General features: G+C 47.3%; 1 protein-coding gene across 4 annotated transcripts in view; it reads right to left on the bottom strand.

The window, feature by feature from the left end:
* LOC140426328 (metalloprotease TIKI2-like) overlaps positions 1 to 22,643 on the bottom strand; it is a 575,072-nt gene that overhangs the window by 490,473 nt on the left and 61,956 nt on the right. The window lies entirely within an intron of this gene.

The following is a 22,643-nucleotide window of genomic DNA, read 5'->3' as shown; positions in this document are numbered from 1 at the left end:
ATGAACACACCCACAAGGCTACATTTGCCAGTGATTCGTTCATTTATCTGAAGATTATAAGCTTCTATGATTATTGCAGTGACTTTCATACAAACCCCCAGTATTTCCTGATGTATCCTATCGTTCTACAGTGTAACTGCTGACAGGGGGCCTGTAAGCCACTCCCACCCGGTACAAAGAACAAAGAACAAAGAAATGTACAGCACAGGAACAGGCCCTTCGGCCCTCCAAGCCCGTGCCGACCATACTGCCCGACTAAACTACAATCTTCTACACTTCCTGGGTCCGTATCCTTCTATTCCCATCCTATTCATATATTTGTCAAGATGCCCCTTAAATGTCCCTATCGTCCCTGCCTCCACTACCACCTCCGGTAGTGAGTTCCAGGCACCCACTACCCTCTGTGTAAAAAACTTGCCTCGTACATCTACTCTAAACTTTGCCCCTCTCACCTTAAACCTATGCCCCCTAGTAATTGACCCCTCTACCCTGGGGAAAAGCCTCTGACTATCCACTCTGTCTATGCCCCTCATAATTTTGTATACCTCTATCAGGTCGCCCCTCAACCTCCTTCGTTCCAGTGAGAACAAACCGAGTTTATTCAATCGCTCCTCATAGCTTATGCCCTCCATACCAGGCAACATTCTGGTAAATCTCTTCTGCACCCTCTCTAAAGCCTCCACATCCTTCTGGTAGTGTGGCGACCAGAATTGAACACTATACTCCAAGTGTGGCCTAACTAAGGTTCTATACAGCTGCAACATGACTTGCCAATTCTTATACTCAATGCCCCGGCCAATGAAGGCAAGCATGCCGTATGCCTTCTTGACTACCTTCTCCACCTGTGTAGCCCCTTTCAGTGATCTGTGGACCTGTACTCCTAGATCTCTTTGACTTTCAATACTCTTGAGGGTTCTACCATTCACTGTATATTCCCTACCTGCATTAGCCCTTCCAAAATGCATTACCTCACATTTGTCCAGGTTAAACTCCATCTGCCATCTCTCCGCCCAAGTCTCCAGACAATCTAAATCCTGCTGTATCCTCAGACAGTCCTCATCGCTATCCGCAATTCCACCAACCTTTGTGTCGTCTGCAAACTTACTAATCAGACCAGTTACATTTTCCTCCAAATCATTTATATATACTACAAAGAGCAAAGGTCCCAGCACTGATCCCTGTGGAACACCACTGGTCACAGCCCTCCAATTAGAAAAGCATCCCTCCATTGCTACCCTCTGCCTTCTATGGCCTAGCCAGTTCTGTATCCACCTTGCCAGTTCACCCCTGATCCCGTGTGACTTCACCTTTTGTACTAGTCTACCATGAGGGACCTTGTCAAAGGCCTTACTGAAGTCCATATAGACAACATCTACTGCCCTACCTGCATCAATCATCTTAGTGACCTCCTCGAAAAACTCTATCAAGTTAGTGAGACACGACCTCCCCTTCACAAAACCGTGCTGCCTCTCACTAATACGTCCATTTGCTTCCAAATGGGAGTAGATCCTGTCTCGAAGAATTCTCTCCAGTAATTTCCCTACCACTGAAGTAAGGCTCACCGGCCTGTAGTTCCCGGGATTATCCCTGCCACCCTTCTTAAACAGAGGAACAACATTGGCTATCCTCCAGTCCTCCGGGACATCCCCTGAAGACAGCGAGGATCCAAAGATTTCTGTCAAGGCCTCAGCAATTTCCTCTCCAGCCTCCTTCAGTATTCTGGGGTAGATCCCATCCGGCCCTGGGGACTTATCTACCTTAATATTTTTTAAGACACCCAACACCTCGTCTTTTTGGATCACAATGTGACCCAGGCTATCTACACCCCCTTCTCCAGACTCAACATCTACCAATTCCTTCTCTTTGGTGAATACTGATGCAAAGTATTCATTTAGTACCTCGCCCATTTCCTCTGGCTCCACACATAGATTCCCTTGCCTATCCTTCAGTGGGCCAACCCTTTCCCTGGCTACCCTCTTACTTTTTATGTAAGTGTAAAAAGCCTTGGGATTTTCCTTAACCCTATTTGCCAATGCCTTTTCATGACCCCTTCTAGCCCTCCTGACTCCTTGCTTAAGTTCCTTCCTACTTTCCTTATATGCCACACAGGCTTCGTCTGTTCCCAGCCTTTTAGCCCTGACAAATGCCTCCTTTTTCTTTTTGACGAGGCCTACAATATCACTCGTCATCCAAGGTTCCCGAAAATTGCCGTATTTATCTTTCTTCCTCACAGGAACATGCCTGTCCTGTATTCCTTTCAACTGACACTTGAAAGCCTCCCACATGTCAGATGTTGATTTGCCCTCAAACATCCGCCCCCAATCTATGTTCTTCAGTTCCCGCCTAATATTGTTATAATTAGCCTTCCCCCAATTTAGCACATTCATCCTCGGACCACTCTTATCCTTGTCCACCAGTACTTTAAAACTTACTGAATTGTGGTCACTGTTACCGAAATGCTCCCCTACTGAAACATCTACCACCTGGCCGGGCTCATTCCCCAATACCAGGTCCAGTACCGCCCCTTCCCTAGTTGGACTGTTTACATATTGTTTTAAGAAGCCCTCCTGGATGCTCCTTACAAACTCTGCCCCGTCTAAGCCCCTGGCACTAAGTGAGTCCCAGTCAATATTGGGGAAGTTGAAGTCTCCCATCACCACAACCCTGTTGTTTTTACTCTTTTCCAAAATCTGTCTACCTATCTGCTCCTCTATCTCCCGCTGGCTGTTGGGAGGCCTGTAGTATACCCCCAACATTGTGACTGCACCCTTCTTATTCCTGATCTCTACCCATATAGCCTCACTGCCCTCTGAGGTGTCCTCTCGCTGTATAGCTGTGATACTCTCCTGAACAAGTAGCGCAACTCCGCCTCCCCTTTTACATCCCCCTCTATCCCGCCTGAAACATCTAAATCCTGGAACGTTTAGCTGCCAATCCTGCCCTTCCCTCAACCAGGTCTCTGTAATGGCAACAACAACTTCTTTCCTTTGCTGTTTCTTATCTCCACTTGAACTGATTCTACATTTTGATTCTTCAAACAAAGGTAATTTATCACTCCTGTACTGATATTGTTCTTAATTAACAGAGCTACCCCACCTCCTTTTACTTTCTTCCGTTCTTCCAAAATGTCAAATATCCTGGAATATTCAGGTCCCATCCGGGGTCACTTTGCAAACATACCTCTGTAATGGCGATGTTAATATACTTATTAATTTCGATTTTGTGGTATCACTTCTTCTATCTTGTTATGAATGCTGTGAGCATTCAGATAAAGAGTCCTTAATTCTGTCTTTTACCACGTTTCCCTGCTCTGACCTTATTTGCTAGTGCAATCTAATGTTTGTATTCTCTGTCCCTTCATGACCCGCATCGCTACCCTGCACTATTGCCTTGTCCTTTCTCTTTAACTTTCAGATCTCCCCTTACATGAACTCGCTCCCCCATATTTAGTTTAAAGCCCTCTCTACAGCCCTTGTTCTACAGTGTGCCATGGCATTGGGTCGCAACGAGGTTAAGGCTGTCCAAACAGTACAGCTCCCTATTTCCCCAGTACTGGTGTCAGTACTTCATGAATTGAAACCTACTTCTCCGACACCAATACATGGTGAGCCATACATCCAACTCTCTTAGTTACCCTACAACAATTTGCATATGGTTGAGCTAGTAATCCAGGCATTATTACCTTGGTGGTTCTATTTTTTAAATTTAGTCTTCATCTGTTCATACTCCCTCAGCAGAGCCTCTCTGTTGGTACTCACAACAACTGCATCCTTCTCCTCCCACTCCAGGTAGTTAAATAACCTGTCCATGCTGACAGTTCAGGCTAAAGTCAGCAGTTCAGCTTTGGTACTGGTGTGTCCCTGAAAATATATTAATTGAGTCACTGCCTCAGAACAAGATGGAGGTTGAGAACATGTGTGTCATTGAAGTCTCTTTATGCACCAAAAATTAATCTCAAAAGAGGGATAGCCATTTCACCTTCAACTTGTCAGGTGCGATTTTAATACTCAAGCTCAGAACAATACTTCTTGGGACAGCTGACTGGCTCAGCAAGCAAATGCACTGTGCAGTTCAGCGGTGATTCACAAACAAAGAAGAATTTGGGATCAGTTCCTGGGGCGTCATTCTCCGACCCCCCGCCGGGTTGGAGAATCGCCGGGGGCTGCCGTGAATCCCGCCCCCGCCGGTTGCCGAAGTCTCCGGTACCGGATATTCGGCGGGGGTGGGAATCGGGCCACGCCGGTTGGCGGGCCCCCCCGCTCGATTCTCCGACCCGGATGGGCCTAAGTCCCGCCGATAAATTGCCTGTCCCGCCGGAGTGGATTAAACCACCATTTGAACGGCGGGACAAGGCGGCGTGGGCGGGCTCCGGGGTCCTGGGGGGGGGGGCGCGGGGCGATCTGACCCCGGGGGGGTGCCCCCACGGTGGCCTGGCCCGTGATCGGGGCCCACCAATCCACCATGGCGGAGGCGGAAGAGACTCCCTCCACTGCGCATGCGCGGGAAACTGACAGCGGCCGCTGACGCTCCCGCGCATGCGCCGCCCCGACATGTCATTTCCGCACCAGCTGGCGGGGCAACAAAGGCCGTTTCCGCCAGCTGGCGGGGCGGAAATTCCTCCGACATCGGCCTAGCCCCTCAATGTTGGGGCTTGGCCCCCAAAGATGCGGAGCATTCCGCACCTTTGGGGCGGCGCGATGCCCATCTGATTGGCGCCGTTTTGGGTGCCAGTCGGCAGACATCGCGCCATTTGGGGAGAATTTTGCCCCTGATCTGTGCTGCATAAACCAACCTGTACTGGGCCAGCACTGAGAGCCCTACTATGAGACTCAACTTCCTCACATGAGGAAAGAGAAAAGTTAACCTTCTACCTGATTACTATTTCATTTTCCTACTTGAAGATGAGTATCAGGTGACTACAGAATGAGGTTCAGCTGGGATACCTATCACTTCCCCATCAAATAATGGATAACTGATCATCGAGATTTACCATGGACAATGGGAACTTGTTCAAGGTAAGTGGGTGACTGTTTGCTCCCCAGCACCTGTCATTGGTTTCAGCAAAAGGCAGAAACTGGGTAAGCTGGCTTCCCACCTATCTTTGTGGTTTCTTACAGCAATTTGCTGATTTATACTGAACAAGATGTAATGTTGCACTATGAAGTTGCACTAATTGGAATCATGGCTGAAGAATGTTCATACTTCCTTCAATGAGAAATAACCCCACTTTCGGTTTAGACTGAACCTGACCCATATCCAAGTAATTAAATTATTATTTTCCATTCCAATGCTCCACTTAAACTCCACTTACATAAAATGATTTATGTGAGCATTAGGACTTAAAAATCTTCTTTCAGGATTACACATTAGCAAGAAGCATCTTCTAGCAACCAGCCATAGATCAACATTGGTGGAGGCCTAGGTACAAACTGTCAAAAGAATGGCTGTATAATGTCGCCCTGGGAAAATTCTGAGGGGGGGTTGGTGAAGAAGTAAATGAAGATTACAATGGTAAAATTCTGCTTTCTTGTCTTTAACCAGGAGATGACTAAAATTTGATTTTAATATGTTTCGGTTTTATGTATTATGTGGTTACAGTGTAATGGTTATATTATTGGACAAGTATCCAGGTGCCTGGACGAATAATCCAGTGAATGTGGCAGTTTGGTACTTAAATTCAATTTTTTTAAATCTAGAAATAAAAGCTGGAATTGATAAAGTAATTTTGAAGCTGTTGTAAAGCCCCAACTGGTTCACCAATGTATTTTAGCGAAGGAAATCCTTACCTGAGCTGGCTAATATGTGTCTCCTTTCCCAGAGCAATGTGGTTGACTCTTAACTGACCTCTGAATGACCAAACAATGACCATTTGTGTCAAACTCCAACAGCAGTTCAACAAGGTCCATTACCACTTTTCAGGATAACCAGCAGTTTGAAGTGCCAGCCTTGACACTGACCCTGAAGTCAGCCCTGGAATACATTTAAAATATGTCATTTTGCACTTTAAAAGAAAGCTAAATTAAATATTATCAAAACTTTGTGGGGCAGGGAAGGAAGAAACAAAATCATTCCTCAGGACTGCTTTGTTCTGCTTTAAATTTCAGTTATCAGTACGACAGCAAAGTAATTTTAGGACTCATTTCCTGGGCGTAAATTGTCTTGTCTGTACATTCAACCAGAAGTCAACATTAATGGTGTTAGTTAATAGTTTCCCAAAATAAAGGGGAAATGATTTTAGGTACTTACAGATGCGGGACTTTATACGCAGACAGGTCCCATCCTTCCCACGCCTCCCGCCAATAGGGATTCAGGACAGAATAGTCTCGAGGAGAAGGAGGAGAGAGTAGAGTCTCGGATATCTACAAGGTGCTCATGAAGGGGGAAGAGTCCCAGGCGGAGGAACTGAAACTCAAATGGGAGGAGGAGTTCGGCAGGAAGATGGAGGACGGGCTGTAGGCGGAAGCTCTGAGTAGGGTAAATTCAACCGCAACATGTGCCAGGCTCGGCCTGATTCAATTTAAGGTCGTTCACCGGGCCCACATTACGGTAGCTCGGATGAGCAAATTCTTTGGGGTAGAGGACAAAGGGAGGACCAGCGAACCATGTTCACATGTTTTGGGCATGTCCTAAGCTTAGGAGGTACTGGGAGGGATTTGCGGGGGTCATTCCCCAGGTGCTGAAAACAAGGGTGGTGATGAGTCCTGAGGTGGCAATTTTCGGGGTTTCGGAAGACCCGGGGGTCCAGGGGGAGAAAGAGGCAGCTGTTCTGGCCTTTGCTTCCCTAATAGCCAGGCGGCGGATACTGCTGGCACGGAGGGACTCAAAACCCCCGAAGACCGAACTATGGCTTTTAGACATGTCAAGTTTTCTGGATATGGAAAAAATTAATTTCGCCTTGAGGGGATCTGCACTGGAGTTCGCCCGAAGGTGGCAACCATTCATCGACTTCTTCGCGGGAGAGTGAACGTCAGCAGGGGGGGGGGGGGGGTGCGGAATGCCAAAAAAATACCTCAATAAAATTGTTTGTTAAAAGAAATAATAGTTTCCCAAAATAAATGATCTACATTTGTGCACTGGGGCACTGAACCCAGCTCCGCACTAGAATAAAAATTACCCAACCCCACGAAACGCAAGCTGTAAACCTCCACAGCATTCATTCTTATTCTGGATACCCAGGCCAGGATTTTTAGGTCGGTGAGCGTTCTTGAATTCCTACCTTTTTTAATCATCATAAACACACTAAAACATGCACCCAAGTAGTCCCAATTTTTGGATTGTGCTGTCCCTTCGTCAGACTGATTGCATATTTTGATACAGTGAACATAATTCTTCAAAGTATTGTCTCTAATGTAATAAGATAATTGCTAACTGTTTGTCATACACTTTGATTTATGTCACCAATGCAAAGCAATGTTACATCTTATGCAATTTTACCACAGGTAAAATCAGAAATGTGCAAAAAAACAATTAAAATATACAACAATGTTTATTACTGAGATATCTTTATATAGCGCCTTATAAAATCAGTCAGAAACACCCCAAAGCATTTCACAAAAAACAGAAAGACTGCACTTACAATTATCAAGGCAAACAGAATAGCCACAGCTACTGTGCACACGATAATATCCCACAAACAGGAGATCAATGACAAATTAATCTGTCCTTAATGGTGTTGGTTGAGGGGGGAATGTTACTCAAGGATTGAACTATATGTAAATTCACTATGAAGTTGCATCCACTAGAATCAAGGCTGATACTTCCATTGGAAAGAAGACTTCGAGCAGCCTTTATCCCATTGTTTGGCTGGTTCTGAACTCAGAGCTAAGTAATAAAGTTACTATTTTTCATTTCAGTGCTCCACCAAACCCTTTTCGTAACATGTTTGATCAATCCTCGGTGTGCATATCACCAACAATTTGTCTTAGTCCACCCACCTCGACCTGGTCCACCCACCGTAAGAAACTACAGAGTTGTGAACACTGCCCAGTCCATCATGCAAACCCGTCTCCTATCCATTGACTCCGTCTACACCTCCCGCTGCCTTGGGAAAGCGGGCAGCATAATCCAAGACCCCTGTCACCCGGATTATTCGCTCTTCCAACCTCTTCCATTGGGCAGGAGATACAAAAGTCTGAGAACACGCACGAACAGATTCAAAAACAGCTTCTTCCCCACTGTTACCAGACTCCTGAATGACTCTCTTATGGACTGAACCAGAACAGATGCTATCTCTCGGGCCCTACAATCAACACTCGAACAGCTCGACAACAAGGGCACCTACATCAGACTGCTGTTCATAGACTACAGCACCGCCTTCAACACCATTATCCCGACAAGACTAATAACCACAAGACTAATTGACACCTCCTTGTGCAGCTGGATCCTTGATTTCCTCACCAACAGACCGCAATCTGTCAGGATAGGTAACTGCTCCTCCTCCACAATAGTCCTCAACATCGGAGCCACGCAAGAATGTGTGCTCAGTCCTTTATTGTACTCCCTATACACACATGACCGTGTGGCAAGATTTAACTCCAATTCGATCTATAAGTATACAGATGATACGACTGTGGTGGGTCATATCTTAAACAACGACGAATCAGAATACAGAAGGCAGATAGATCACTTGGTTGCATGGTGTACCGAAAACAACCTCTCTCTAAATATTGGAAAGACTAAAGAACTGATCATCGACTTCAGGAAGCATAGCACGACCCCCCCCACCCCCCCGTCTACATCAATGGGTCCGAAGTGGAGATGGTCGATAGCTTTAAGTCACCATCACCAACAGTCTGTCCTGGTCCACTCACGTTGATGCAACAATCAAGAAAGCCCTACAATGTCTCTACTTCCTACGGAAACTAAAGAAATTCGGTATGTCTGCACCAACTCTCTCAAACTTCTCCGGATGTGCCATAGAGAGCATCCTATCCGGCTGCATCACAGCCTGGTATGGCAACTGCTCGGCCCAAGATTGCAAGAAACTGCAGTGTGGTGAACTCAGCCCAACACATCACACATCTTGACATCCTCCCATTGATTCTGTCTACACCTCCCGCTGCCTCAGGAAGGCAAAATTGTCAGAGACCCCTCATACCCAGGCTTTGTCATCTTCCAGACCCTTCCATCAGGCAGAAGATACAGAAGTCTGAAGACCCACACATCCAGACATAGGAACGGTTTCTTCCCCACGGCTACTAGATTCCTCAACGACTCCCCCACGGACAGATCTGTTCCCTGTAAGAACATTATTCATGACGCCCAATGTTGCTCTTGCTCATGTATTGCTTGTTTGGCCCTTGTTCCGCACTTTAACCAATCATTATTTGTTGATGTACCATTTGTCAATGTACTCTGTCGATTATTCTTTTGTCTACTATGTACGTATTGCGTACATTCCTTATGGCCGCAGAAAAATACTTTTCACTACTTCGGTACATGGGACAATAAATATCAATCAATAAATCAAATATCAATCAATCAATCAACTTATCTCTCCGTGTATCTTCCTTACTGAGTAGCACTACACTCCGTATACTTCAGCCGATCTCTGTGTCTATGCATTTACTTTATGTATTTATCGTATGTCCTATGTTTTTCATGTATGGAATGATCTGTCTGGGTTGTCTGCCAAACAATACTTTTCACTGTACCTCGGTACACCTGACAAATCCAAATCCAATGCATTAGGACTTAAAGATGTGAGGCGAGATTCTCCGCCGGCGTGATTCTCCGTTTTGCTGTCGCCCTAGGGTTTCCTGACAGCGTGGGGCTGCCCCACAATGGGAAACCCCATTGACCTGCCGGTGTAATAGAGAGTCCCGCTGGTGGGTCGAGGCTGAAAAGTGGCATGGCAGGGCAGAGAATCCAGCCCATGTTTTCTCAAAGAGGGACTTTCAGATCCACTAGAAAGACACTAGACAGACTTGAGCTTTAACCCTCCGCCAATGGAAGACTCCTCCAGCAATACAACACTCCCACCAGTACTCTACTGGCATGTCAGCCGATGTTATGTGATCAATTTGCAGTGGAACCAGGGGCGTCATTCTCCGCCGGCGGGAGTCTCCGTTTTGCCGTCGCCCGGGGGTTTCCCGACGGCGTGGGGCTGCCCCACAATGGGAAACCCCATTGACCAGCCGGTGTTACGGAGACTCCCGCCGGCCGGTCGGGGCAGAAATGTGGCGGGGCGGGTAGGAGAATTTCGCCCCTGATCACACACATTCCCGAGTAGGAACTGATGAAGCGACAATCAGGGCAAATTGACAAATTTCTACATTTAACATGAAAGGAAGTAATCCAAAGAGAAATGTGCTTGTTTTTCACGTTGATTATCTTATCTTGTATATGAATACCTATTAAATTATTAAAAGGTTTGCTACACTCACCTTTTTGTGTCGTATTCAAAAGTCTGTGTTTGTGTTTCTCCGGCGGCACCGCCAGCGGAGAGAATCCCGATGGCCCGGTGAATCGAGCATTGAGCCAAAAATGGGCTTCACGTCTGCCGTGAAATCCATTGTGAGCCTCCCAGCCCACCCCAGTGGCCCCAACGAGGTTCCCGCCCAGAGCCAGTGGGAACATGCAAATAGCTGATAAGGGCTGTTTTTAATCAAAGTTACAGGCAGGACGCCCAATTAATCTGCCACCTGGGATGCTCTAGCCCCCCCAGCTGAGAGTCCCGCGAGCATGAAGTGGTGCAAGTCCTGAGAAACGGGGACCTGGTGACGTACAGTCCAAAGGGTGGCAAGGATGTGAGTACCTTCCCTACAAATGTCTCCAGGGTGCTGAGAGGGATCCCTCATGGGAGTTCTTGAGAACAAAGGGAAAGCCTCTTAACTGCAGTTATAAAAACAGCTGCTCTTCTAAACAACCTTAATTCTCCCTTAAAAGCTGCCTGGACCTGTCAATCAGAAAGCTTGTAAAAGGCAAAAGTCTGTGAAATTAAATGTAAACAGTGCAGTTCAAAGCTTTTAGGGTTCTATGCATACAAACAGGCTTAAAAAAAAGTTAAAGGGCAATGAAATTGACTGTGAAAAAAACACTTCAAAGGTTTCCACCGCATTAAAGGGAATACTTTTACCTTCATCTCACATACTTTGAACCTAGCATACTGAGACTCTTTAAAGTGTATACGGGTACAGATGGGAACACTTTCACTTTATTATCACAGAACTGTTTGAAGACACTGACAGATTGTTTAAAGGGTTTAAAAGCTGCAGATGGGAAGATCAGCCATCCTTGGAAAGAGTCATGAACTAAACCCCTCCAGCCCTGCCCAAGCCCTCCTGACCCCCACCTCCCATGAAGGGCCCTCTTTCAGCATTTGTAGGGAGGGTACTCACCCCCTTGCCACTCCTTGGACTGCAAGCCACCAAGTCCCCATATCTCAGGACTTGGGCCAATACTCACCAGCGGACCCCCAGCTGTGAGGGCTGGAACACCCCAGGAGGTGGGTGAATTGGGCGCCCTGGCTGTAATTTACAAACAAAATAGCTCTAATCAGCTATTTGCATGATCCCTCCCTTGTCTGGGCAGGAATCTCATTGGGGACATTGGTAAGCTCGTCGGGGCCAATGGGGCAGGCAGAGAGACTCGCAACAGGTTTAGGGATTCAGGATTCCCTCCGCTGATGGGAGGCCCCGAAGAATCCCGACCTTAGTCGCCGACCGGGAGAATCGTGCCCTGTGTTTCTAATGGAAACTCCATGGCATGCCGACATTTTACCTGTCAATTCTGGGATTAAAAATGTCAACATTTATCTGCATAATAAAGTCTTTCCCACATTGTAGTTTGCAATGTTTTGTGCAAGCCGAAGTGAGGTATCCATTTTAAATGGTTGGGCAGCATGGTAGCATAGTGGTTAGCACCGTGGCTTCACAGTGCCAGGGTCCCAGGTTCAATTCCCGGCTGGGTCACTGTCTGTGCGGAGTCTGCACGTTCTCCCTATATCTGCGTGGTTTTCCTCCGGGTGCTCCGTTTTCCTCCCACTAGTCCTGAAAGATGTGGGGCGGAATTCTCTGATAATGGGGCTATGTCCCCATGCCTGTGAGAAAATGGACGTGAATCACTCTGGACTTACCTGGAGAAAGTCCAAAGTGATTCTCTATTTTCAAGGGGGCTTGCAGGGCCCTGGAGTAGTCCATGCAGCTCTGGCTGCCGATACGGTGCCCTGCACTCCGGCCGTATATCCGCGGCATGGGTGCGGCGGCGGCCCCGCGCAACATGGTAGACCCACACAGCGGACCGACCCCGACAATATAGGTCCCCCCCATTGTGTGCCCCCACCGATCGGTGGCCCCTGATCGCAAGCCTGGCCTTCCTGGAGACACCCCCCCCCCCCGGTGACGGATCCCCCCGCCCCCATCAGGGCGGCCGCCACTCCTAGTGCCGGGTGGAACCATGAGTGAACCACGCAGGCCGAAACTCGGCCAGCTGCAGGTGGAGAATCGCCCCGGAGAATTGTGGGAGCGGCGTCGGACCCGATCACGGGTCTGACGCCCATTCTCTGCCCCCGCGCCGAACGCGATTGCGGCGGAGGCTCGGAGAATCCCGGCCGTGCTGTTAGGTAATTTGGAGATTCTGAATTCTCCCTCTGTGTACCCGGAATGTGGCGACAAGGGGCTTTTCACATTCATTGCAATGTAAGCCTACTTGTGACAATAAAAATTATTAAAAATAAATGTATGCTTTTGAAGGCACAGCAATGACAACCAGTCCTATTTGTCCTATCTCTCAGCTACCTAGGCTCTAATTACCTCATCTCAAAAATGTAAGCTGATTCGCAACATTTTAAACTGGCAAGCAGAAACCTGAAGAAGGCTGGTGAGCATTGAACCTCCAACCTCAAAATCACTATTTACTATAGTCAATTCCCTGTAAAACCACATACATGAAAGATCTCAGACATAATGGGTGAGATTCTCCGATCCCCTGCCGGGTCGGAGAATCGCCGGGGGATGGCGTGAATCCCACCCCGCTGCTCCTGCGCTGGCTTTCGGGTGGAGATCGTGCCGCGCGGTCGGGGCCTCTTGGCAGTAAGAGAATTCTCCCCCCCCGGCAATTCTCTGGGCCCCGATGGGCCGAGCAGCCACCCGTTTTCGGCCAGTCCCGCCGGCGTGAAAAGGATGTAGTCCATACCGGCGGAACCTGGCTTGTCGGCCGTCTAGTGGGGTCCTCGGGGGGGACCCAGAGCCAGGATCGAACATGGGACCTCAGCGCCGTGAGACTGCAGGGCTAACCCACTGCGCCACCGTGCTGCCCCTGAACCACTCTTAAACACAATTTTATAATCAGAACCACCACTGCATGGTGAGTTAGGCCTCGGGAATGGTGGAGACACTTTCAGGCAAAGATGAGGGACTGCTAAATTACTCAGGCTGTTTAGAACCTGTTGCTGATGACTAATTCACTCGTCTCTTCTAATGACCTTTCAAGCTTTTATTGGAGGATGATCCATGGAAACAATTACTTTCCAACTGCTCTCCAAGTGGTCATTTTTCTTACTTGAAGCTGGAGAAACTGTTGGCAGCCATTTCAACAGTAAAGGCTCAAAACCTAGTCCAATCTTGTTCTCATCTGCTATCCACAAACTTCAGTGATTATAGAATGTCACTGTATACAAATCAGACATTCGGCCCTCAAATGTCTACCGGTTTTTTTCTCTACATGAGTCATTAGACTAATCTCACCATTCATCACTTTCCCCCATACCCCTTGATCATCTTTTTCTCATATCAATCAAATTCCCATCTGAAAATAATTTACCAGCAGTAAATTATGCTATAGAAGCCAGATTCCATGTGAACAGTTTTTAACGTTCCCTTTACCTTTTTGTGGTTGTCTAAAATTTGACCAATCAAATTCGCTTGGCAGGAGAAACAAATTTAACATCCCAATCTAGAAGAGTTCTATCAAATTACCCCTTAAACTCCTTGGCTCCAGTGAGAAAAGCCCTCAATACTCAAATCTCTTGCCAATTGTAACACATCATCTCAGGGAATGCTGGGCGATTCTTCCAGGGGTCCTCAGGCAACTGCAGGTGCTGATCATCTAACTAAACACAGACCCAGGACTAAATATTGTGACATTCTTCTCAGTCTGATTTAATTTTATACCAGGTAATAATTTTACTCACTTGGGCAATAGAGCAGCTGCATTTGCAAGTTTTTAATTAGTTGACTTCATAAGAAAATTATGATTTTCAGAAGTTCATTTTTAAACAGGTAGATTATTGAACAAACGGTTATTGATAATGACTCTGTTAATGGCTCACAGGAGAGTCTGAAGTCTACATTATTGAAACACAGTGAATATTCAAAATTGGTTCGTCACACAACTGCTCCTTAATTGTATTAACAATTTGCTTTGCTCTAACTAAATAAATATGTACTTTGAAAGGCAACCCTTCAGACATTGGAATGCTAAGCACTCTTCCAAAAGCAAAGGAATTAAATAACAAAAATTTTTCTATGGTGACTTATTTATAGTAAAGATGAGTTATCTCTCACATGCACACACACAAATACATGAAATATGCAATGTTCCCCTCATAACAGAAAACTATATAATTGGTTGCACAAAATACAAGGAAAACCATGAAATCTAAACTAAATACAGAAAATGTTAGAAACACAAGGAAAAGAAAAATTAACATTGCCGTTGTAACCCTTCAACGGAATGTCAAAACAAAAAGTCCCACCATGATTAATCGGTCCTCCTCTTTTAGGTATTAACAGTGGAATGATGTGGAGGGGATGGAGTCTCGGCTGCCTGTTGGAAAGCCTGCAAGAACACCGTGTTGCCTCTTTTGGAGAAGGCCCGCTACATCTTGTGCCACTCAGGCGCTTGATGCACCAGGGTAGGGCTTTCCTGGGATCAAAGACCCCAGGGCGACAGAAGCCCTGCGTGTCAAGAGCTGCTGCTGACCATTCAGAGGTTGACAGCTTTTCTGTACTCAGCAGCACATCGGGAGCCAGTGGTTGCTGCCGGTACTACATTGACGAAAGGCCTCAGATTGAGAGGGGACCGAGCACAGGTGAGAGATGCGGAAAGGGGTCCCATGTTTTGCATTGTGGAGAGGGGGGAGGGGGGATTGGCAGCTTTCAGCAGCCCACACATCCCACTTCTTGATGCCGGTCCCTCAAATCGGCACTGGGTACCTTTGATCGCGGGACCCCCTCCCCCATTGGGAGCCCACAAGCAAACAGGGCAGGGTTGTCATGATCCTCAAACATCAGTGGTTCCCCACCCATTACTGTGTTATTAACATTGGTGACAGGATGAAGCCGTTCATTGCCAACTTTCCACCATTAGTTGCAAGATGGAGCTATTGGTCCCAGCTTCACAAGGATGTATGGGCTTAAGAAAGTGCAACAGTTGATTGTGGGTTAACAAGTTGTACAACGGTCCTACTAATAGACAAGAAGACATTAGCTGATTTCTATTTCTGAAGATATTAGATATCGATGTATAATCAGGTTCAATTTCAATGTAAGCACATACATTGATGATCTCTTTATGCACATTTATCCCAGTATAATATTTCTTTATGCTAAATGTAACAAACAGGCCAATCTCCAGTTGCTGTTAAATGGATGCCAGATTCCTGAAAATAAGTTGACTCTGTATGTTCTAAAAAGGCATTGTCAAGTGAAAAGCATATTCATTTAGCAAATTATAATAAATCCAGCTACCCGATGGCAAAAAATTCTCCTCTTTGATTTAATTATTGTTGAAATAAAAGAGAATTCACGGAGTCAAATGGTATTAACTGAAGTGGATGTGTGCACAGAAAGGTTCATTATTGAAAAATACAAGTGCACGTTTTTGTGCTCTGCGCACAGAGCCTTGCAAGCTGAGATGGAGTACATTGCCCACAGACGATCATGCATTTGCTCTGCAGCCCATCGTTTGCCTGACCATTAATTTTAATATATAAAAAACTGGACCGGCTGTGGATCAGACATACTGACCTCTGCCCCAGTATTCCAACATGCACTTACATTATGTGATACTGTAAACTGAAGAGCACAGTGACCAAAATAATAATAATCTTTATTAATGTCACCAGTAGGCTTACATTAACACTGCAATGAAGCTACTGTGAAAATCCCCTCGTCGCCACATTCCGGCGCCTTTTCGGGTACACTGAGGGAGAATTAAGAATGTCCAATTCACCTAACAAGCACGTCTTTCGGGACTTGTGGGAGGAAACCGGAGCACCCGGAGGAAACCCATGCAGACTCAAAATGACCCCGCCAATACTTTAAATAGAGCGCCAGATGGGCTGATTTTCATTAAAACAAATAAATAGAAAATCATGTGGAGAACGCCTAGTGGAGCCAACAGATAAGGTTCTGGAAGCTGGCCTTACTATGTCATGTTATAATAATAATAATAATAATCGCTTATTGTCACAAGTAGGCTTTAATGAAGTTACTGTGAAAAGCCCCCAGTCGCCACATTCTGACGCCTGTTCGGGGAGGCCGGTACAGGAATTGAACCCGCGCTCCTGGCATTGTTCTGCATTACAAGCCAGCTGTTTAGCCCACTGAGCTAAACCAGCCCCTAGCAACTTTGTTCAAATCTGCTAAACTTACATGATTCCCTGTGTTTTGATTTGTTAGTTTTGCTAAACATACCTTTAGAATATAATATTTAAGAATAACAGGAAAGTCAAGACAACTAAGAACATGCAGTTTTAATAATCCAGTGCAGGAGATTCTTACTCCAATTCATTCCAGCATGAGGAGGACTTCCCTCCCCATTTGCACTTGAATAGCTGAGCATTGAGGAGCTGGTTAAAGGACTGGGGAGCATGCAGGCAGGGAAGGCCCCGGGGCCGGATGGGTTCCCGGTGGAGTTTTATAGGAAGTATGTAGACCTGTTAGCCCCATTGCTGGTCAGGACCTTCAATGAAGCAAGGGAGGGGGGGACCCTGCCCCCGACAATGTCGAAGGTGACGATCTCTTTGATCTTGAAGCGGGATAAGGACCCACTGCAATATGGGTCGTATAGACCGATCTCGCTCCTTAACGTAGATGCTAAGTTGCTGGCAAAAATGTTGGCCACGAGGATTGAGGACTGTGTCCCGGGGGTGATTCACGAGGACCAGATGGGATTCGTAAAGGGTAGGCAGTTAAATACTAATGTGCGAAGGCTCCTAAATGTGATAATGATGCCATCGGTGGAGGGAGAAGCGGAGATAGTGACAGCCATGGACGCGGAGAAGGCCTTTGATCGGGTAGAGTGGGAGTATCTCTGGGAAGTGTTGAGGAGGTTTGGGTTCGGGGGAGGGTTTATTAGTTGGGTTAAGCTCCTGTATAAAGCCCCGGTGGTGAATGTGGTCACGAACCGGCGGAGGTCGGAGTATTTCCGGCTGTCTCGAGGAACGAGGCAGGGGTGCCCCCTGTCCCCTCTGCTGTTCGCATTAGCAATTGAACCTTTGGCCATGGCATTAAGGGAGTCGGGGAAATGGAAGGGGGTGGTTCGAGGTGGAGAGGAACATCGAGTGTCGCTGTACGCAGATGACCTGTTGGTGTACGTGGCGGATCCAGTGGAGGGGATGGTTGAGGTAATGCAGATCTTACGGGAGTTTGGAGACTTTTTGGGCTATAAGCTCAATGTGGGAAAGAGTGAGCTCTTTGTGATCCATTCGGGGAAAGAGGGATAGACGACCTACCGTTGAGGAGGGCGGAAAGGAGCTTTCGACACTTGGGGATTCAGGTAGCTAGGAGCTGGGGGGGCACTGCACAAACTTAATTTGACGCAGCTGGTGGAACAGATGGAGGAGGATTTTAAAAGGTGGGACATGTTGCCACTCTCGCTGGCGGGTAGGGTACAGTCAGTTAAAATGGTGGTCCTCCCGAGGTTTCTTTTTGTATTCCAATGCCTCCCAATTGTGATTACTAAGGCCTTCTTTAAGAGGGTAAGCAGGAGCATTATGGGATTTGTGTGGGCGAGCAAGATCCCGAGGGTAAGGAGGGGGTTCCTGGAGGGTAGCAGAGATAGAGGAGGGTTGGCGTTGCCGAATTTGGGTGGGTACTATTGGGCAGCCAACGTGGCAATGATCCGTAAGTGGGTGGTGGAGGGAGAGTGGGCGGCGTGGAAGAGGTTGGAGATGGCGTCCTGCAAAGGAACGAGCCTGGGGGTGCTGGTGACGGCACCGCTGCCACTCTCGCCGACAAGGTACACCGCGAGCCCGGTGGTGGCGGCAACGCTAAAGATCTGGGGGCAGTGGAGACGGCACAGGGATGCGACGGGAGCCTCGGTGTGGTCCCCGATCAGAGACAACCATCGGTTTGTCCCAGGAAGGATGGATGGGGGGTTTCAGAGCTGGCATCGGGCAGGGATTAGAAGAATGGGGGACCTGTTCATTGTGGGGACGTTTGCGAGCTTAGGGGCACTGGAGGAGAAGTTTGGGCTACCCCCGGGAAACGCTTTCAGGTACATGCAAGTGAGGGCATTTGTGAGGCGGCAGGTGAGGGAATCTCCGCTACTCCCGGCACAGGGGATTCAAGATAGGGTGATTTCGGGCGTATGGGTCGGAGAGGGCAAGGTGTCGGCGATATACCAGGAGATGAAAGAAGAGGGGGGGGAGGAGCTGAAGAGTAAATGGGAAAAGGAGTTGGGGGAGGAGATTGAGGAGGGGCTATGGGCTGATGCCCTAAGTAGGGTTAATTCCTCTTCCTCGTGTGCCAGGCTTAGCCTGATACAATTTAAGGTGGTTCACAGAGCGCATATGACGGTGGCGAGGCTGAGTAGGTTATTTGGGGTGGAGGACAGATGTGGGAGGTGCTCAGGAAGTCCGGCGAACCATGTCCATATGTTTTGGTCATGCCTGGCACTGGAGGGGTTCTGGAGGGGAGTTGCGGGAATAGTATCTAAGGCGGTGGAAAGTCCGGGTCAAGCCAAGCTGGGGGCTAGCACTATTTGGAGTAGTGGACGAGCCGGGAGTGCAGGAGGCGAAAGAGGCCGGCATTCTGGCCTTTGCGTCCCTAGTAGCCCGGCGAAGGATCTTGCTAATGTGGAAGGAGGCGAAGCCCCCCAGCGTGGAGGCCTGGATAAATGATATGGCAGGGTTTATCAAGTTGGAGAGGATAAAGTTTGCCCTGAGAGGGTCTGCGCAGGGGTTCTACAGGCGGTGGCAACCGTTCCTAGACCATCTCGCGGAGCGTTAGATGATGGTCGGACAGCAGCAGCAGCAACCCAGGGGGGGGGGGGGGGGGGGGGGGGGGGGGGGGAGTTTCTCTGGGGGGCATTTGAGCAAGAAAACACATGAATGATCCGGAAACTGACATGTACGGGAAGAATCCAATGTACAAAGTTCTGTATCTTATTGACTTGCCATGTCCATGTCTTGCCACGCGAGCTTTCTTTCTTTTCTTTGTTACGGGTGGGGGGGGTGTTGTTTGGATGGTGGAAAATATTGTTGAAAAATTCTTAATAAAAACATATTTAAAAAAAAAGAAAAGCTGAGCAATGGAGTTAAGTGAAACCATTTTGCTTTAATGTTATTGTTGAGGTGGAAATGCACCTAATTAAGCAAATATTCTCACCAGATGTGGATTTACAATGAAACACACTGTGCCTACAGGGCCCCGACAAATGAAGGGGCCACATGTTGGGCCAGTGCACTGGGCATCCAATCAGAGGTTTATTACTCTGCATTTGCGGATACACTCAACAAATACAAATGAGCTTATCAGCTGCAAATACAGAGCAAATTCAGACGCATTTTGGTGAGTCAGAAAGAGCGGGAAAATTGTTAGCAAACGTTAAGTTGAAGCACTTGCAGACACAGGCCAGCAGCAGACACATGGGGTGGGTTTCTCTGAGCCTCCACGCTGAAATCGGGCTCGGTGCAGGGGCAGAGAATGGGGCGTCAGACCCGCGATCGGGTCCGATGCCATCCCGTGAACCGGAGAATCGCCGGCAGTCGCGCGCACGGTCAACGTGGCACCGGTCGGGAACCATTGAAAGAGGCCCCCGCGGCGATTCTCCGCTGGCAGCTGGCCGAGTTCCCGCCGGCGTGGTTCCCTCATGATTCCACCCAGCGGGAGCTCGGAGTGGCAGCTCCCAGTCCGCGGCCGCCCTGGTGGGGAGCAGGGGAATCCATCACCTGGTGGGACCTCCAGGACGGCCAAGCTCGCGATCGGGGGCAACCGATCGGCGGGCGCGCGCGATCTGGTGGGGGCCTATATTGTTGGGGCTGGCTTGCTGTGTGGGTCGGCCATGTTGCGCGGGGCCACCACCACAGGCGGCTGCCGTGTGCATGTGCTGACCCGCAGCCGGAAGTGCAGGGCCCCGTATCGGCAGCCGGAGCTGCGTGTACTACTCCGGGGCCCTGCAAGCCCCTTCAAAACGGGGAATCACTCTGGACTTTCTCCAGGAAAGTCTGTTTTCTCCGTTTTCTCGCGGCCATGAGGACATAGCCTCATTTTCAGAGAATTCCGCCCATGAGGCGCGATGCCTTGAATCAAGCCACAAAGAGCCGACGAGTAGAGGAGCTGACCCAGGCCAGCAATACACGTGTGGTAATGCCCCAAGGCGAGGGAAAGGCGCGGCGGCCATGACTAATGGGGCAGGCTGCGTTGAAGACCCCAGATGAGCGAGGTGAGAGAGATTATGAGAATGGGAGAGTGTGAGGAGTGGGCGGAAACTGTGAGGGGATGGGGGGGTGAAGAGTGTGAGGGTGTGGAAGGAGGAGAGTATGTGAAGAGGATTGTGTTGTAGACTTGCAGGGAGGGTGAATGTGTGAGGGCCAGATTGCATTATGGAGAGAGGGAGGGTTTCTGAATGGGCAGGAGGAGAGTGAGTGAATTCTATCGGAAGGATAGAGGTACAAATCTTTTTGACGATGAAATTGAAACAATTCATTAATTTCATCGATAATGATGAGCTTCGAGGTCACCTGCTGCTTTGTATGTGATGGTTTGCAGTAAACACGTCCAAATGTGGAAACCATTCAGAAAATATTTTGAACAATACCTGTAACAAATGCTTGTGGTGTTGTTCTTTCTCGGTCCTAAAAATAGTTTTAAATTATTTGCAAAGTTCGATAAATCAGGAACATTTGATAAATTCAGGTATACTGACGATTGAAAGCGCGTCTTTATAAGATTTTACCTACGATGATGTAATTGATTATTTTGTCAAGAAAACGTACAGGAAAAAAAGCTATCTAAATTGCCATGCCAACAATTCCATATTCTCTTGTTTAAATTAATTCTGTTTTTCAAAATGGACCGTTGCTGGTCTAGTATATTCGTTGCAGCTGGTCACATGCTGGTAGTTCTAACCACCATCCCTTTCAAGACTGGCCTTCAGAAAGTCTCTAGGACAAAGGACAGAATCCTGCCAGACAGAGTCACCTGATATTCGACTTGGACTCACTGGATTCTACTCTTGTGAATTTACAGCAATAACTTCTTTAATTTTGTGAGAGGAAGTAAGGAAGTTAACTTTTATTTTTGAAATTGAAAAATATTGAATAGCAACGTGTGTATCTTGTTATTTGCTCCCCCACTGGTCTGGCTCATTCTGTCCATTGGCTGATTTTTCCATCTTGTTGTTCATCAGCAGGTTCCATGTTTGCTCAGCTCAATACTCACACATCACAACATTGACCACCTTTACTGTCATTCTGACAAGAGGTAAGCTTGAATTTCAATTCAGCAATTATTCATACAAGCTCCCGTAACAGCCTCCCCGAACAGGCGCCGGAATGTGGCAACTAGGGGCTTTTCACAGTAACTTCATTTTGAAGCCTACTTGTGACAATGAGCGATTTTCATTTTTCATTTTCATTACAAGCTCTGTGAAAAAGCAGTGATCAATTTGTGTATTTTTGTGGCTTCCGCCTTTGCGTTCTGTGGGGGGAGGGTGGGTGGGGAGGGGTGTGCGGCTGAGGGGGGGGGGGCGGAAATGAATATGAGCGCAGGGCCCCACGAACTGTAAATCTGCCCCTGATTCTCACCCAGTTCAGCAACAATATGAATTCTTCCTCCTCAAAAGACTGCCAGAATAATTCTGACCCTGTGTTAATAAACAGCCATGAAAAAATGCTCATCAAACTTCACACATTTAAAAATAGTAGAATGTTTACTCTGTTTGAAAAGGGATACTATGGAAGTTCCAAGATTAGAGATTTTGTCCTACATCTCCTGGGTCTTTTTTTTCGTTTATCAAACTTATGCCAAGTGTCAAGTTTTGCAGATTTATTTAGGCCTGCTGCTCATCTGACCTGTGCTAAAGCATGATTACTTTGCCAAGAAATACTTGCTTGGAACATGCTGTTACCAATCTAAACTATTTGTAACTCTGCACATTGTGCTGCAAGCCAGTCTAAATTTATAAACTGAATTAGCTCAAACAGAAATCTTTTCAACCTGTTGATGTGTTCTTCAGTCTTGAGTCTTTCTACACATTGATTCATATTGGATAGGTATCTAATGACCACTTTATCACCTGCTCTCTGTATTAGATCTGTCACGCTGTTTCAGACAGTTAATGAGAAAATTGTTTTAAAAATTGACATTGTTACATTTTTATGAGTAGTTATGAAAACCGTTTATCCAATTAAATGATGGTCCTTTTAGCACTGCTGTGATCAATAGGTCCTCTATGATTGATTTGCAACCATGTAG

This window comes from Scyliorhinus torazame, chromosome 7, assembly GCF_047496885.1.
Source record: "Scyliorhinus torazame isolate Kashiwa2021f chromosome 7, sScyTor2.1, whole genome shotgun sequence".
Lineage (NCBI taxonomy): Eukaryota > Metazoa > Chordata > Chondrichthyes > Carcharhiniformes > Scyliorhinidae > Scyliorhinus > Scyliorhinus torazame.
Note: the sequence above shows the minus strand (reverse complement) of the source record. Positions and strands in the feature narration are given on the sequence as shown.